Below are 18,934 nucleotides of genomic sequence, written 5' to 3'. Positions count from 1 at the left end.
GGGCTTTCTCACTTTGTCTTTCCTTGATTATTCACATCTCCTTACCTGTATTGTGTCAAAACTGTATTGGAGGAAAAGGTACAAGGTCCCTCCCCTCTGACCTTCTCCAATGGGTTTTTAGAAGGAGACGAGGAGAGTAATTGAGGAAGGATGAATTGAGAAATACCCTAGCACTCACCTGTCAACTAACTCATGTACACACTCACTGACCTCCTCAACCTCAACACACTCACCCCTCTGTTACACTCACTGACCTCTTCCTCCTAAACCTCAGCAGCCAGCAGAACTGAGTCAATCTAGTACCCATAGAATGAATGTGTGTATTTCATTCTGCTCCATTTAAACATTTTTTTTTTTACTTAAAACTTTATTTTACTAGGCAAGTCAGTTCAGAACAAATTCTTATTTACAATGACGGCCTACCGGGGAACAGTGGGTTAACTGCCTTGTTCAGGGGCAGATTGACAGATTTTTACCAGTTTGGGGATTCAATCCAGCAACCTTTCGTTTTCTGGCCCAACGCTCTAACCACTAGGCTACCTACATTGACTCAAATCATTATTTAATTATGCTACACTGCCTCAGATCAGTATTTAGTTATGCTACACTGCCTCATCAGTATTTAATTATGCTACACTGCCTCAGATCAGTATTTAATTATGTTACACTGCCTCATCAGTATTTAATTATGCTACACTGACTCAAATCAGTATTTAATTATGTTTCATTGATTCAGATCAGTATTTAAATCTGTTACATTGACTCAGGTCAGTATTTAATTCTGCTTCATTGACACAGATCAGTATTTAATTCTGCTATACTGCCTCAGATCAGTCGGTGTTTGCGTTATACTGTCTGTGGCATAGGAGGAGGTGAAAACGGTGTGACTAGCAGACGTGAGCTCTAGTTGCCATTGATGTGATGTCATCCCACTGAGACTTGAAGTAGTGTCTCCTATCTGTCATGAATGGATCTATTTTAATACTGGAAGCATCTCTGCTGCGGGAGGATCTCTGGTAATTTGCACAGATCAGCTTCATTCTGCTACACTCGCTGTCCTCTAGTGGTTGGCATGCTAGCTACAAGTGTAATTTAATTGGTGTCCTGGCCCAGTCAGCCATACAGGGATGGAACTTATACACTACATAGCTATTTTGCAGCCCATGTAAAAGTTATCCTTCACTGTGGTCACTCTCCAGGGGATTTGTCTCTCGTCTCCACTATCAGTGCTCTACCCTTTTGGTTACAGTGGATTTATTTATGGCATGCATGTCCAATGCAGACATGATGGGTTAGTATTGGGCTCATAGGTGTGTCCAATGCAGACATGATGAGTTAGTATTGGGCTCATAGGCATGTCCAATGCAGACATGATGGGTTAGTATTGGGCTCATAGGCGTGTCCAATGCAGACATGATGGGTTAGTATTGGGCTCATAGGCGTGTCCAATGCAGACATGATGGGTTAGTATTGGGCTCATAGGCATGTCCAATGCAGACATGATGGGTTAGTATTGGGCTCATAGGCATGTCCAATGCAGACATGATGGGTTAGTATTGGGCTCATAGGCGTGTCCAATGCAGACATGATGGGTTAGTATTGGGCTCATAGGCGTGTCCAATGCACACATGATGGGTTAGTATTGGGCTCATAGGCGTGTCCAATGCAGACATGATGGGTTAGTATTGGGCTCATAGGTGTGTCCAATGCAGACATGATGGGTTAGTATTGGGTTCATAGGTGTGTCCAATGCAGACATGATGGGTTAGTATTGGGCTCATAGGCATGTCCAATGCAGACATGATGGGTTAGTATTGGGCTCATAGGCGTGTCCAATGCAGACATGATGGGTTAGTATTGGGCTCATAGGTGTGTCCAATGCAGACATGATGGGTTAGTATTGGGCTCATAGGCATGTCCAATGCAGACATGATGGGTTAGTATTGGGCTCATAGGTGTGTCCAATGCAGATATGATGGGTTAGTATTGGGCTCATAGGCATGTCCAATACAGACATGATGGGTTAGTATTGGGCTCATAGGCATGTCCAATGCAGACATGATGGGTTAGTATTGGGCTCATAGGCATGTCCAATGCAGACATGATGGGTTAGTATTGGGCTCATAGGCGTGTCCAATGCAGACATGATGGGTTAGTATTGGGCTCATAGGCATGTCGCAGACATGATGGGTTAGTATTGGGCTCATAGGCATGTCGCAGACATGATGGGTTAGTATTGGGCTCATAGGTGTGTCCAATGCAGACATGATGGGTTAGTATTGGGATCATAGGCGTGTCCAATGCAGACATGATGGGTTAGTATTGTCATGACATTGCCCTGTTGGGTGAGGTTTATGACCACCCCATAAATACCTTCCCCCCTTTTCTCTCCACTCTTCAGAATGGTCTCATGGAAAGCCCTTTTTTCCCACAGAGAAAGTATGGTAACATCAAAAGGTTGGGGAATGGAACAATAATTCCCTTTCTCAACCAGTTGAAAGTGTCCATTGGTACTTAAAGAATATGATGTCAGATCAGTTTTTGTCTGGGACATTATATCTGATGACAGGACGACATAAACTGTATCTTGGGAAATATAATCATTCTAGGTATCAGGTTATCATGGAAATGTTGTGCAATTTAAATATGAAACTATTTTTGAGAAGATTAAATGTGATTTTAGCTCCTAAATGAGAGAATTTGTAAGTAATTTTATAATCACTCAATGGCCACACCCAAGTGAACAGACATTGGTTGGGGAGGGATGAAAAACGCCCTTCTCTTCCCCAGTATAAAGCCCCCGTGACCCAATTCACGTTAGACGAAGCAAACCGAGGTGTGAGCTATGGATGCGAATGGTTGAACAACTGCTCTAACAAAATTTACATGAGACCAGATCACGTGGATTTGACGATCACCATGCTGGAATGGTGAAATTCGACTAGATCAGCAAGAATACAGCACGAGCTGATTATGGCAACTTGGTAAAAACTTTGAAAGAGGCACTGAGCTTGAAGGTAGGCCTTGAAATAGATCCACAGGTACACCTCCAATTGACTCAAATTATGTCAATTAATTTACATTTACATTTAAGTCATTTAGCAGACGCTCTTATCCAGAGCGACTTACAAATTGGTGCGTTCACCTTAAGACATCCAGTGGAACAGCCACTTTACAATAGTGCATCTAAATCTTTTAAGGGGGTGAGAAGGATTACTTTATCCTATCCTAGGTATTCCTGAAAGAGGTGGGGTTTCAGGTGTCTCCGGAAGGTGGTGATTGACTCCGCTGTCCTGGCGTCGTGAGGGAGTTTGTTCCACCATTGGGGGGCCAGGGCAGCGAACAGTTTTGACTGGGCTGCGCGGGAACTGTACTTCCTCAGTGGTAGGGAGGCGAGCAGGCCAGAGGTGGATGAACGCAGTGCCCTTGTTTGGGTGTAGGGCCTGATCAGAGCCTGGAGGTACTGAGGTGCCGTTCCCCTCACAGCTCCGTAGGCAAGCACCATGGTCTTGTAGCGGATGCGAGCTTCAACTGGAAGCCAGTGGAGAGAGCGGAGGAGCGGGGTGACGTGAGAGAACTAATTAATTGTTGGGAAAATTACTTGTATCATGCACAAAGTAGATGTCCTAACCGACTTGCCAAACCTATAGTTTGTTGTGAAGAAATTTGTGGAGTGGTTGAAAAACGAGTTTTAATGACTCGAACCTAAGTGAATGTAAACTTCTTAATTCAACTGTATATTGTGTGTGATTATTTAGGTATTTAGTAAATAAGTAATTAAGCCAATTTGTGTATTGCTGATTCAACTTGTTAGCCAGGGTTCGTGCAGATAACCAAGTACATTACGATAATCAGAATGAGACTGAATAAGGTGACGATTAATAATTGAGTGCGATTGATATTAAAGATCTTTTAAGAGAGTGGATTCTGGAGGTAACCGCTCTATATCCGTGGTGCCCCGGGTTATTAATGGTTTAATTGTTGCATGGTTTAATTCAATGACACAATCAATTAAACGTTAGGTCATCTATTTTTATAAAATAGCATGTCATATAATTGAATCATAGAGACACGACAGAGGTCACACATGGTTTAGATGGTAAATATTTAGCTGTTCATCACATAAGCAAAAGAGAATACTTTCCTTCATCTATGTTAATTTACATTAGAGCAAATTGTCTAGATATTGGTGTAATTTCTCACCCTTTTGGCTATATAAAGACATTTCCCCTCAGGCACACACATTTGTTCTTTCTTATTATGAAGGTAATTTGTGTCAAATGTACTTTTCCCCACTCATTCACACCATCTATTTATATTGCTTATGCATATTCAGTAGCCTGACTGCATCAAAGGCCCATCCTGGTAGATCTGAACCTAATGCAGCTTGAGTGATCGGATGACAGAAGTCACATTTAGGTGCCAGGTGTAACTGAGGCCATAGATGCTCCATATCCATTACTTGAAGTGTTTTATATAATATGACTAAATGTGTTTATTTCTGTGTTGCAGTCATGAAATGGAATGGCAAGGCCACAGAACATGACATAAGAGGAGTTGTGGGAGACCACCTCAAGCCCCTGATAGAGCCGGGGGTGGTGTTTACCACTCCACCATGCATTCAGCAGGCTTGAAAAGTTAGATTGATCCATTTGTTTGTTTGTTTTCAGTAGTTGAATCCTTTGACGTATTGTTGATTTAAACTTTTTTCAACAAATGCACTGGGTTGGTTGAAAAGTGATACTAAACGTACGTAACATGCACTATTTTGACAGTGGGAGATACTGTTTTCCATACTAAGATGGACCAAGATATGTGTTGCGTTTGCACATATTTGTAAATAGCTTTAGCAAGAGTCTGTTGGTCAGTCATTGGGTTAATTTATTTTACAATATGTTCAAATCAAAACAAGCTTTATTTATACAGCACATTTCAGACATGGATGCAATGCAATGGCTGCACAGGAAAAAACATAAATAAACAATTATTTACCAATCAAACACAGAAGATTAACAACTGAAAGACTAATGAGCATTCTAAGGAAATGACATTGATTAAAATATTAACAATTGAACGCAATATCCAACCCCAAATATAAACTTGTTTTACTACATTGTTGTTACATTGTTGTTACGTTCCCCAACCAGAAATTTCCCTTAAATAGAAGGGGGAACTAACAAAAAGTCACTGACGACAACCACAACTAAACAGGTGGGGTTTTAGTAGGGGTTCTGAAAAACACTATGGGGGTGTCCACTGAAAGTTGACTAGTAACAACAACTGGGACATAAAAGACACCCCCCATGAGACCCACTAAATCTGCCCAAGAAGAGGCAAACAAAAGAAAAACCCACACCAAACTTAGACAGGAAGTAAACCAAAAAGGTGGAGCAACTAAACGTGTTGACTCACCACATCTATCAAAACAACTGGAGCACTGGGCCAGACACTCTTAAATAGAACCTGGACCAGCTCAGGTGAAACACCTTCCCACTAACGAGATGGACAAGCCAGCACAGGTGACACAGGTGACATACTGACTAACGAGGTGACACCAATCAGTGCGTGCTATGTGCTAAAGTCCAACCTCAAAACATAAATGGAAAAACCAAAGCGTTCCACACCTTCCACCTTAAGACAACACATATATACTATATATTTGTTGGACAAGTTTGTTTACCACCAACAGGTATATTGAACGTCAGGCCTGGTCTTCTTTTCAATTACATTTTGCTAGGTGGGATAGCCCCAATGTCAAAACATTTTTAAAGTCTCCAAATCAATAACCAATATGCAGAAACAGTTTGTGATATATAGAAAACCTAAATATAAAATGTGCTATCTACACAAACATCTGCCACAATGATCATAGAAGGTGTATTTCCTACTGATTAATAAACAGTGAGCTCTTGTCATTGAAGTGCCTTCCTAAATCTTCACCTGCCTCTTTAATAGTAACTTGTGTTGTGGAATAATCCGAATTGGTTGGTAACATAGGTAAGATGTTTTATTTTCATGATATGCTTATGAGTTATATCTCATAAGAATGTATTTTGTTGTACTATAGTGTTGGCCATTGGCAGTTATCTGTTCTATGTCAAGACTAAGTTGCATGGGCCGCAGAGAGGGGAGAGGTCAAAGTGTCATCATGTGTAAACATATCTTTTTCTCCACTGTGTCTGTGTGCCAGTCACTCCCTACTTTTCCCATCGGGGAAAGGAGGATGGCAGTGTCTGGAATCATTCTATGCTCCCTCTAATGTTGTCCCTATCTTAACCTATAGCAATCATTCTCCTCTCTGTGAGTTTGTCCAGGATTGGTTGTATTTAGAATTGGTTGTATCTAAATGACAATTTGATATATGCCTGTTGATATGGAGGATTGGTTTATGGTTCTGGGTTTCAGTAAGGAGACAAAGCTGAATGATTTATTATGTCTATGCTGTCTGACTATGTGTGTTCTTTGCTATTAAAGGATCACAGTTGCAATGCAGAAGGGGTCTCTCGGAGAATTCATTGTTAGACACAACTGATCTGAGAGTCACAGGGTTGTGATAGAGCTCATATAATTAAAGATGGACTTTGATATCTAACTCTGACTTGTGTTGTGGTTTGCGCTCATGATTTGGTAAATAGAGGAAATTTCCACGACATTTGGCGACGAGGAGGGGATGTGAATCTTCACTCGGTGACCGTTCCTACGATCTAGGTAAATAAATCGTGCACGAGGGATCCCCTAAACTTGGGATCTCAGGGAGAACCACACTTCGGGAACGAAGCAGATGGACCAACCTTTGATCTAAGAGGAAGCGAGCCGAGTGGATACCACATCTCGAACTGAGTTTTTTTGAAAGAAAAAGGTGAGCGAACCACACACAGATTTGAAGTCGAGTTTTTAAATTATGCCTGTTACGTATACTCTGAGCGTGAATTCCTTTGTAAGGAAGGCACCTTGGCGGCGTAAGCAGGGCCGAGTCTGTGTGATTTGTCTAAGTGACCCTCAGATGTGGTGAATTCCAATTATTTTAAATGTGCTAGCCAGGTATGCCCTGGGTTACTCTGTGTGAGTATTTTGTTATGGGATCACTAGGTAATAGTTGTCGGACCGTTCTGTGTGAGCGGGGTAGGGTTGACTCTGTGTGGGCAAACCTTTTTCTGATGTTCTGTGTGGACGTCTGCCCCGTTCTATGTGAACATCTGACCAATCCTGTGTGGATAATCCTGAAAGTTCTGTGTGAGTACCTAAGATTTCTTAAGTTTTATATGGACTCTGTGAATTATTTGAAATTATGATGAATTGTACGTGTGTATAATCAATTACTAGAGATTTGATAAAGTAATGCTGAGAATGATTAGATACAATTTAAACCACCCATTCGTAGACGTACGTAGGTTTTGAGTTGATATCTTAAATGGATAATTTGATAAAGATGAAGTTTTTAAGCACTATTAAAATAATCTACAAAATCTGGGAAATTGAGCTCTAGAAACTGATTAGAGTGTGTCCACTTTTGGTTATCTTACCCTAACGATGTAACTATAGAACGCATATTGGATTATCTCCGTCTGGGTGAAACATTTTAAATTAAACTGCCCTCAAGGTCTGAACATGTTATAATTTTTCTTCCCAGTATGAGAGAAGTTGCGGGATTTATTTGAATAAACTGTTTTCCATAAAGTTAAAGAGAATTCGAGGGATTCTCGATGTAATTTATAATGTCGTACAAAGCCTAAGGTTTTCCATCAAACTAATTATCATTGCGTGATTAATGTGATGTAGTAAAGTAATTGAAAGACGTTGCATAAGTAAACAATAGACACTGAACTGATCTGCGAGTCACAGGGTTATGATAAAGCTCATATAATTAAAGATGGACTTTGATAACTAACTCTGACTTGTGTTGTGGTTTGCGCTCATGATTTGGTAAATAGAAGAAATTTCCACGACACTTGCCTTCCAGTTCCACCATAGATCTAAAAGCGTGAAGCTAGGAAGAGAAGGAATCAGGAAATAGGCTCTTTCTTTCTTTTAATGTTCCCTCTGTCGCTCTGACTCCTGCTGACCCCTGGTCCAGGACACAAAGCAGAGAGGGACTGAAAGGGAAGGAGAGGCAGGGCACGGGACAGTGGCCTGTGAATACTGAGGTCTTGTGGAGTGGTCACTCTCTCCTCTAAGGGCTTGAACTGACATGTGTTACTGTAATTTAATTATACCAATGTGTTTTCATTCATTGAATTCCCTTAATCTATTTTGAGAATTTGTAAGATTCTTGTTTGCATAAAATAGACAGAGACCAGTCTTATCAATAATAGGTAACATCATTTATTCTCGGAGCGCGCTACCACGAGCAACAGTTTATATACAATAACAAATCAAATCAAATCAAATCAAATTTTATTTGTCACATACACATGGTTAGCAGATGTTAATGCGAGTGTAGCGAAATGCTTGTGCTTCTAGTTCCGACAATGCAGTGATAACCAACAAGTAATCTAACTAACAATTCTAAAACTACTGTCTTATACACAGTGTAAGGGGATAAAGAATATGTACATAAGGATATATGAGTGAGTGATGGTACAGAGCAGCATACAGTAGATGGTATCGAGTACAGTATATACATATGAGATGAGTATGTAGACAAAGTAAACAAAGTGGCATAGTTAAAGTGGCTAGTGATACATGTATTACATAAGGATGCAGTCGATGATGTAGAGTACAGTCTATACGTATGCATATGAGATGAATAATGTAGGGTAAGTAACATTATATAAGGTAGCATTGTTTAAAGTGGCTAGTGATATATTTACATCATTTCCCATCAATTCCCATTATTAAAGTGGCTGGAGTTGGGTCAGTGTCAATGACAGTGTGTTGGCAGCAGCCACTCAATGGTGGCTGTTTAACAGTCTGATAGCCTTGAGATAGAAGCTGTTTTTCAGTCTCTCAGTCCCAGCTTTGATGCACCTGTACTGACCTCGCCTTCTGGATGATAGCGGGGTGAACAGGCAGTGGTTCGGGTGGTTGATGTCCTTGATGATCTTTATGGCCTTCCTGTAACATCGGGTGGTGTAGGTGTCCTGGAGGGCAGGTAGTTTGCCCCCGGTGATGCGTTGTGCAGACCTCACTACCCTCTGGAGAGCCTTACGGTTGAGGGCGGAGCAGTTGCCGTACCAGGCGGTGATACAGCCCGCCAGGATGCTCTCGATTGTGCATCTGTAGAAGTTTGTGAGTGCTTTTGGTGACAAGCCGAATTTCTTCAGCCTCCTGAGGTTGAAGAGGCGCTGCTGCGCCTTCTTCACGACGCTGTCAGTGTGAGTGGACCAAAACATGACGTCATTTCATTGCTCCTAAAATTAATCTCCTCCTCCAGACTGGGAGCTAACTTTAAAGGTTCATTGTGAGTTCATTCTGACCCCCTAGCACATACACAGGACACACAACACAACTGAATGAACTTTTGACTCACCATTATCGATCACCACTTAGCTGACAGTTCTAATTAACAGAAAAGGCAGTGAGTGCATTCCTAGGTTATCTAAAACACCCCAGAGCTCAGTTTCGTCGGTTCAACCATAGGTTAACTACCTTATCTGTTTACTTAATCCACAAACCATTCCTTTCTTCCTAGTTGGAATGGTGTTCATTAACTTTAATTACTCCTTGTCCGTGTCACACAATCCCTTCTTATGAACTCATGTTGTTAATCAGATATAATAAAACAGAGTATAAGTTTACTTAGTTACAGTTCCCTTTAAAATGATTTGTTCAGTCATTTAATCATAATTTTCCTAACATATGGGAGAAAGGGACCTCCAAGAATCAAAGCAGAGGGGGGAGAGAGGAAGAGAGAGAGAGACAAAAAAGAGGAAGAGAGAGAGTGGAGGTTAGGACAAGTGTCTTCAGTTCTATTAAGGACCTAGTACTACCTTGCCTGGTTCCGGGCCACTGGCCTTCGTTTTTTTCTTTCTCTCTGCCTGTGGAACGCTTTCAACACCTTGTAAGAGTCCGTGTCCTGACAAATTGAGGCTGTTCTTAGGGCAAAAGGAGGTGCAACTCAATATTAAGGTGTTCCTAATATTTTATCCACAATGATCATAGAAGTTCCTTATAAACTGCACAAACACCAGAAATGCTGTTGTTGTGACAAGTAGCAATGAATCACTGATATCGATTAAGGGGGAAAATCAGGTTGCACTTGCTGTTGAAACTAACACAACTAAAAAAACACATGGAAATGGGAGATATCTTTTACCTCACTGGCTAGAGGACAACCTGAAGAAGACAGACAGCTACATTTTTAAGCGTACATTTTGAATCAAGTGGGTCACCAACGTGGTAAGTGACCGCTACCTCCGCCTTTGTGCAAGGAGGAGCAGGAGGAGCACTGCCAGGTCTACTTTCAGTGAATTTGATCTTAATTAATTAAACCTTCTTGGAACTACCGCTCCCGGATCCGGGAGAATTGTCATCAACTGACACTAATTAGCATAACGCAACGGAAAATATTTATATTCATGAAATCACAAGTGAAATATATTGAAACACAGCTTAGCCTTTTGTTAATCACCCTGTCATCTCAGATTTTGAAATTATGTTTTACAGCCAAAGCAAGACAAGCATTTGTGTAAGTTTATCGATAGCCTAGCATAGCATTATGCCTAGCTAGCAGCAGGCAGCTTGGTCACGAAAACAGAAAAGCAATCAAATTAAATTGTTTACCTTTGATGAGCTTCGGATGTTTTCACTCACGAGACTCCCAGTTAGATAGCAAATGTTCCTTTTTTCCATAAAGATTATTTTTGTAGCCGAAATAGCTCCGTTTGTTCTTCACGTTTGGCTGAGAAATCGACCAGAAATTGCGGTCACGACAACGCCGAAAAATACTCCAAATTAGATCCATAATATCGACAGAAACATGGCAAACGTTTTTTATAATCAACCCTCAAGGTGCTTTTCAAATATCTATTCGATAATATATCAACCGGGTCAGTTGGCTTCTTAGTAGGAGCGAGAGAAACAATGGCCGCATTTGTCTATTATGCACATATCACTCTGAGAGCCACCAGCTGACCACTGACGCAATGTTGTCGCTCACGCTCATTTTTCAAAATAAAAGCCTGAAACTATGTCTTGTGACACTAGACACATTAGGGAAGCCATAGAAAAAGGAATCTGGTTGATATCCCTTTCACTGCTCAATAGGGACGCATAGGAACGCAGAGGTTTCTAAATAAGAGTCACTTCCTGATTGGATTTTTCTCAGGCTTTCGCCTGCAATATCAGTTCTGTTATACTCACAGAAAATATTTTTACAGTTTTGGAAACTTTAGAGTGTTTTCTATCCTAAGCTGTTATATGCATATTCTATTAGCTGGTCCTGAAAAATAGCCCGTTATTTTTCCAAAAATGAAAATAGTGCCCCCTAGTTTCAAGAGGTTTTGAGTAACTCTTCCCACACTCAAAACAGTGGTGAGGTTTCTTTCCTGTGTGTTCTCGCTGGTGTTTCTTGATGTGTTCTGATCTGGAGAGACTTCTCTGCCTCATCAGCATCATGATGTTGTTGAGGCTCCCCAGAGGACCCGCAATAGTCTCTCCTGTGTGAACGATAAAGTCAGACAGATGGTTAAAGGCCCACAACAGCAGAAATCGACTGTTTATTTGAGGTAAAAGGTGATGCCCAGAGCAAACCCATGAAGTTGTACAACAATTGATGTCTGTTAAATTTGACACTTGTCTTAAGACAGTCAAGTGAGCAACAATAGTCATATTTTGTCTTGTTTTCACATTATCAAATCAAATCAAATTTTATTTGTCACATACACATGGTTAGCAGATGTTAATGCGAGTGTAGCGAAATGCTTGTGCTTCTAGTTCCGACAATGCAGTAATAACCAACAAGTAATCTAACAATTACAAAACTACTGTCTTATACACACAAGTGTAAGGGGATAAAGAATATGTACATAAAGATATATGAATGAGTGATGGTACAGAGCGGCATAGGCAAGATGCAGTAGATGGTATCGAGTACAGTTGATAGAGGAATTCTAGATTCCTGTGTGTTTTATAGCCAAAACCAATTCGCACTCATTTCTAATTCATTAATGAGTTGTAAGTTCATTAATTATGCATGAAGTAGATTGAGACCAGTCTTAAAAGCCAGGTAAGAGCGTTTAATTCCAGAGAGTACTGACACATAATACAAAGAACATTACATTTTAAAGAGAGAACATAAAATGACGTCATCAGTTTCACACCCTCTCTCCGATTCTCACAAGAGCCCATTGTTTTTAGGTCTGAAACTCTTCTCCTACTCCCCCCATAAAACTACATTCCAAACTGTCTAAAAGATATACTTTTTCTCCCCTAATGGAACATAACCCAAACATCCTTATTTTGTCTGAAAAGCTATATCACCTCGCCCCCTTAAACTTCCCAAGAGGCACAGACAATTAATTCGTTCTGCTTACATTTTCAGTAACAGTTCATACCATAACATAATAGTATTAGAATAAATGGTTCTAATCAATAATGTATACATAATTAATCATTTCAACCATAATTTCCTCTATCAACAGTATATACATATGAGATGAGTATGTAAACAAAGTGGCATAGTTAAAGTGGCTAGTGATACATGTATTACATAAAGATGCAGTAGATGATATAGAGTAGAGTGTGTTGGCAGCAGCCACTCAATGTTAGTGGTGGCTGTTTAACAGTCTGATGGCCTTGAGACTGTTTAACAGTCTGATGGCCTTGAGATAGAAGCTGTTTTTCAGTCTCTTGGTCCCAGCTTTGATGCACCTGTACTGACCTCGCCTTCTGGATGATAGCGGGGTGAACAGGCAGTGGCTCGGGTGGTTGTTGTCCTTGATGATCTTTATGGCCTTCCTGTAACATCGGGTGGTGTAGGTGTCCTGGAGGGCAGGTAGTTTGCCCCCGGTGATGCGTTGTGCAGACTTCACTACCCTCTGGAGAGCCTTACGGTTGTGGGTGGAGCAGTTGCCGTACCAGGCGGTGATACAGCCCGCCAGGATGCTCTCGATTGTGCATCTGTAGAAGTTTGTGAGTGCTTTTGGTGACAAGCCGAATTTCTTCAGCCTCCTGAGGTTGAAGAGGCGCTGCTGCGCCTTCTTCACGATGCTGTCTTTGTGGGTGGACCAATTCAGTTTGTCTGTGATGTGTATGCCGAGGAACTTAAAACTTTCTACCCTCTCCACTACTGTTCCATCGATGTGGATAGGGGGGTGTTCCCTCTGCTGTTTCCTGAAGTCCACAATCATCTCCTTAGTTTTGTTGACATTGAGTGTGAGGTTATTTTCCTGACACCACACTCCGAGGGCCCTCACCTCCTCCCTGTAGGCCGTCTCGTCGTTGTTGGTAATCAAGCCTACCACTGTTGTGTCGTCCGCAAACTTGATGATTGAGTTGGAGGCGTGCGTGGCCACGCAGTCGTGGGTGAACAGGGAGTACAGGAGAGGGATCAGAACGCAGCCTTGTGGGGCCCCAGTGTTGAGGATCAGCGGTGATGTTGTTGCCTACCCTCACCACCTGGGGGGCGGCCCGTCAGGAAGTCCAGTACCCAGTTGCACAGGGCGGGGTCGAGACCCAGGGTCTCGAGCTTGATGATGAGTTTGGAGGGTACTATGGTGTTAAATGCAGAGCTGTAGTCGATGAACAGCATTCTCACATAGGTATTCCTCTTGTCCAGATGGGTTAGGGCAGTGTGCAGTGTGGTTGAGATTGCATCGTCTGTGGACCTATTTGGGCGGTAAGCAAATTGGAGTGGGTCTAGGGTGTCAGGTAGGGTGGAGGTGATAAGCAAGACATCCTGGTTTGTGACGGGGCTGGTTTTCTTTTTGTAATCCGTGATTGACTATAGACCCTGCCACATACCTCTTGTGTCTGAACCATTGAATTGCGACTCTACTTTGTCTCTATACTGACCCTTAGCTTGTTTGATTGCCTTGCGGAGGGAATAGTTACACTGTTTGTATTCGGTCATGTTTCCGGTCACCTTGCCCTGAATAAAAGCAGTGGTTCGCGCTTTCAGTTTCACGCGAATGCTGCCATCAATCCACGGTTTCTGGTTTGGGAATGTTTTAATCGTTGCTATTGGAACGACATCTTCAATGCACGTTCTAATGAACTCGCACACTGAATCAGCGTATTCGTCAATGTTGTTGTTGGCAATGCGGAACATATCCCAGTCCACGTGATTGAAGCAGTCTTGGAGCGTGGAATCAGATTGGTCGGACCAGCGTTGAACAGACCTCAGCGCGGGAGCTTCTTGTTTTATTAAATGTGAGATGCGTGTCTGCCGCCCCACCCCAACCCACATGAAATAGCCTATTTGAGGCTGTTGAGTGGAGGGCAGGCCCACAACAATGGCCAAAGTGAAATGGAGACAGTAGATACAGCTGGTCTGTTGTAATATAATAAAGACAGTAGATCTAGCTGGTCTGTCATAATATAATAGAGACAGTAGATCTAGCAGGTATATAATAATATATTCAACCTTATGTTCCCTGTACTCTATATATATCTGTTTATTATACCTGTTGATACTCACTTTACAGCAGAAAGAGACTGCTATGGCACCTGGCGTCAGCAGCACAATGTTGTGTAGAGCTTTGGGAAAGTGGGTGGGGTTATATCCTTCCTGTTTGGCCCTGTCCGGGGGTCTCATTGGATGGGGCCACAGTGTCTCCTGACCCCTCCTGTCTCAGCCTCTAGTATTTATTTGTATTTTTTTAAACCTTTATTTAACTAGGCAAGTCAGTTAAGAACAAATTCTTATTTTCAATGACTGCCTAGGAACAGTGGGTTGACTGCCTGTTCAGGGGCAGAACGACAGATTTGTACCTTGTCAGCTCAGGGGTGGTGACCTAACATAATCGATTGTGGTGCTTTCGCTGTAAATCCTTTTTGAAATCAGACACTGTGGCTGGATTAACGAGAATGTTATCTTTAAAATGGTGTAAAATACTTGTATTATTGAGGAATTTTAATTATGAGATTTTTGTTGTTTTGAATTTGGCGCCCTGCACTTTCACTGGCTGTTGCGGGGGTTCCTAGACAGGTTAATGTTAACGTGGGCTATTTTTAGTACTTTTCTGGAATGCTTGATTGTTTTCGTTGCTTTACTGGGAAGCTTAGCAGAAGTAGACATTCTCATGTTATTTATGTTAGTGCTGGATGAGCTGCACACAGTGGACTTCCTACTAGGGTACAATGCCTCACTACTAACAGTATAACTCTGGTTCATAAGCACTCGATTACTGCATGCAATAGCTGGAGGATCAGCAGAAGCAGGTGTCTCCTAACGCCCCTCGGATAATGTACATTTTCTGAAGCATTAGGACAACTCAGTGACACAATGGTAGGGATTAACTGAGCTAGGCTTTGATCATTGATAAGGAACCCAAATTATTTTGGTGGATCCCATCCTCCGTATAAAACAAATTTTGTTTTCCAGAAGGTATCGAAATTGTTAATAAATGTTAAACCCACAGAGCTGCAATAAACACAAAGCCAGCTATTGAGGGTTGAAAGTCTGCTGTTCAATGCCACGATTTATGGAGGGCACAGGGCCAGATATTATGGGGTGTTTGTTGGTGTCATTTAGAGGCCCAATCAGTTCTTTAAAAGTAATTTTAATCTGTTCTGAGCTGCCCTTCATAATGTTATTGAATCCCACATGAACAATGACAGACTAAATTTCCTGATGCAGGTTTAATATGTCTGGGAGCAGCTTATTGATGTCCTGATTCAGGTTTATAATGTTTGGGAGCAGCTTATTGATGTCCTGATTCAGGTTTATAATGTTTGGGAGCAGCTTATTGATGTCCTGATGCTGGTTTATCATGTTTGGGAGCAGTTTATTGATGTCCTGATGCCGGTTTATCATGTTTGGGAGCAGCTTATTGATGTCCTGATTCAGGTTTATAATGTTTGGGAGCAGTTTATTGATGTCCTGATGCAGGTTTATAATGTTTGGGAGCAGATTATTGATGTCCTGATGCAGATTTATAATGTTTGGGAGCAGATTATTGATCTCCTGATGCAGGTGTATAATGTTTGGGAGCAGATTATTGATGTCCTGATGCAGATTTATAATGTTTGGGAGCAGATTATTGATCTCCTGATGCAGGTGTATAATGTTTGGGAGCAGATTATTGATCTCCTGATGCAGGTTCATAATGTTTGGGAGCAGTTTATTGATGTCCTGATGCAGGTTTATAATGTTAGGGAGCAGCTTATTGATGTCCTGATGCAGGTTTATAATGTTTGGGAGCAGCTTATTGATGTCATGATGCAGGTTTATAATGTTTGGGAGCAGTATATTGATGTCCTGGTGGAGGTTTATAATGTTTGGGAGCAGATTATTGATCTCCTGTTTCAGGCGTATAATGTTTGGGAGCAGATTATTGATGTCCTGATGCAAGTTTATAATGTTTGGGAGCAGCTTATTGATGTCCTGGTGAGGGTTTATAATGTTTGGGAGCAGCTTATTGATGTCCTGATTCAGGTTGAACATTTTTGGGAACAGCTTATTGATGTCATGATGCAGGTTTATAATGTTTGGGAGCATCTTATTGATGTCCTGATGGAGATTTATAATGTTTGGGAGCAGATTATTGATGTCCTGATGCAGGTTTATAATGTTTGGGAGCAGCTTATTGATGTCCTGATTCAGGTTTATAATGTTTAGGAGCAGTTTATTGATGTCCTGATTCAGGTTTATAATGTTTGGGAGCAGATTATTGATGTCCTGATGCAGATTTATAATGTTTGGGAGCAGATTATTGATCTCCTGATGCAGGTGTATAATGTTTGGGAGCAGATTATTGATCTCCTGATGCAGGTTCATAATGTTTGGGAGCAGCTTATTGATGTCCTGATGCAGGTTTATAATGTTTGGGAGCAGTTTATTGATGTCCTGATGCAAGTTTATAATGTTTGGTAGCAGCGTATTGATGTCCTGATGGAGGTTTAAAATGTTTGGGAGCATCTTATTGATGTCCTGATGGAGATTTATTATGTTTGGGAGCAGATTATTGATGTCCTGATGCAGGTTTATCATGTTTGGGAGCATCTTATTGATGTCCTGATGGAGATTTATTATGTTTGGGAGCAGATTATTGATGTCCTGATGCAGGTTTATCATGTTTAGGGGACGCTTATTGATGTCCTGATGCAGGTTTATAATGTTTGGGAGCAGTTTATTGATGTCCTGATTCAGGTTTATAATGTTTGGGAGCAGCTTATTGATGTCCTGATGGAGGTTTAAAATGTTTGGGAGCAGCTTATTGATGTCCTGATGCAGGTTTATAATGTTTGGGAGCAGATTATTGATGTCCTGATGCAGGTTTATCATGTTTAGGGGCAGCTTCTTGATGTCCTGATGCAGGTTCATAATGTTTGGGAGCAGATTATTGATGTCCTGATGCAGGTTTATAATGGTTAGGAGCAGCTTCTTGATGTCCTGATGCCGGTTCATAATGTTTGGGAGCAGCTTATTGATGTCCTGATGCAGGTTTATAATGTTTAGGAGCAGCTTCTTGATGTCCTGATGCTGGTTTATAATGTTTGGGAGCAGCTTATTGATGTCCTGATGCAGGTTTATAATGTTTAGGAGCAGCTTCTTGATGTCCTGATGCAGGTTCATAATGTTTGGGAGCAACTTATTGATGTCCTGATTCAGGTTTATAATGTTTGGGAGCAGTTTATTGATGTCCTGATTCAGGTTTATAATGTTTGGGAGCAGTTTATTGATGTTCTGATGCCGGTTTATCAGGTTTGGGAGCAGCTTATTGATGTCCTGATTCAGGTTGAACATTTTTGGGAGCAGCTTATTGATGTCCTGATGCAGGTTTAAAATGTTTGGGAGCAGCTTATTGATGTCCTAATGCAGGTTTATAATGTTTGGGAGCAGTTTATTGATGTCCTGATGCAGGTTTATAATGTTTGGGAGCATCTTATTGATGTCCTGATTCAGGGTTATAATGTTTGGGAGCAGATTATTGATGTCCTGATGCAGTTTATAATGTTTGGGAGCAGTTTATTGATGTCCTGATGCAGGTTTATAATGTTTGGGAGCAGCTTCTTGATGTCCTGATGCAGGTTCATAATGTTTGCGAGCAGGTTATTGATGTCCTGATGCAGGTTTATAATGTTTGGGAGCAGATTATCGATGTCCTGATGCAGGTTTAAAATGTTTGGGAGCAGTTTATTGATGTTGTGATGCAGGTTTATAATGTTAGGGAGCAGCTTATTGATGTCCTGATGCAGGTTTATCATGTTTAGGAGCACCTTATTGATGTCCTGATGCAGGTTTATAATGTTTGGGAGCAGATTATCGATGTCCTGATGCAGGTTTATAATGTTTGGGAGGAGCTTATTGATATCCTGATGCAGGTTTATCATGTTTAGGAGCAGATTATTGATGTCCTGATGCAGGTTTATAATGTTTGGGAGCAGATTATTGATGTCCTGATGCAGGTTTATAATGTTTGGGAGCAGCTTGTTGATGTCCTGATGTCCTGATGCAGGTTTATAATGTTTAGGGAGCAGTTTATTGATGTCCTGATGCAGGTTCATAATGTTTGCGAGCAGATTATTGATGTCCTGATGCAGGTTTATGTTTGGGAGCAGTTTATTGATGTCCTGATTCAGGTTTATAATGTTTGGGAGCAGCTTATTGATGTCCTGATTCAGGTTGAACATTTTTGGGAGCAGTTTATTGATGTCCTGATGCAGGTTTAAAATGTTTGGGAGCAGTTTATTGATGTCCTGATTCAGGTTTATAATGTTTGGGAGCAGATTATTGATGTCCTGATGCAGGTTCATAATGTTTGGGAGCAGCTTATTGATGTCCTGATGCAGGTTTATAATGTTTGGGAGCAGTTTATTGATGTCCTGATGC

The sequence above is a fragment of the Oncorhynchus nerka genome, linkage group LG13, assembly GCF_034236695.1.
Source record: "Oncorhynchus nerka isolate Pitt River linkage group LG13, Oner_Uvic_2.0, whole genome shotgun sequence".
Taxonomy (NCBI): domain Eukaryota; kingdom Metazoa; phylum Chordata; class Actinopteri; order Salmoniformes; family Salmonidae; genus Oncorhynchus; species Oncorhynchus nerka.
The sequence above is the reverse complement of the archived record's forward strand: the minus strand, read 5'-3'. Positions refer to the sequence as shown.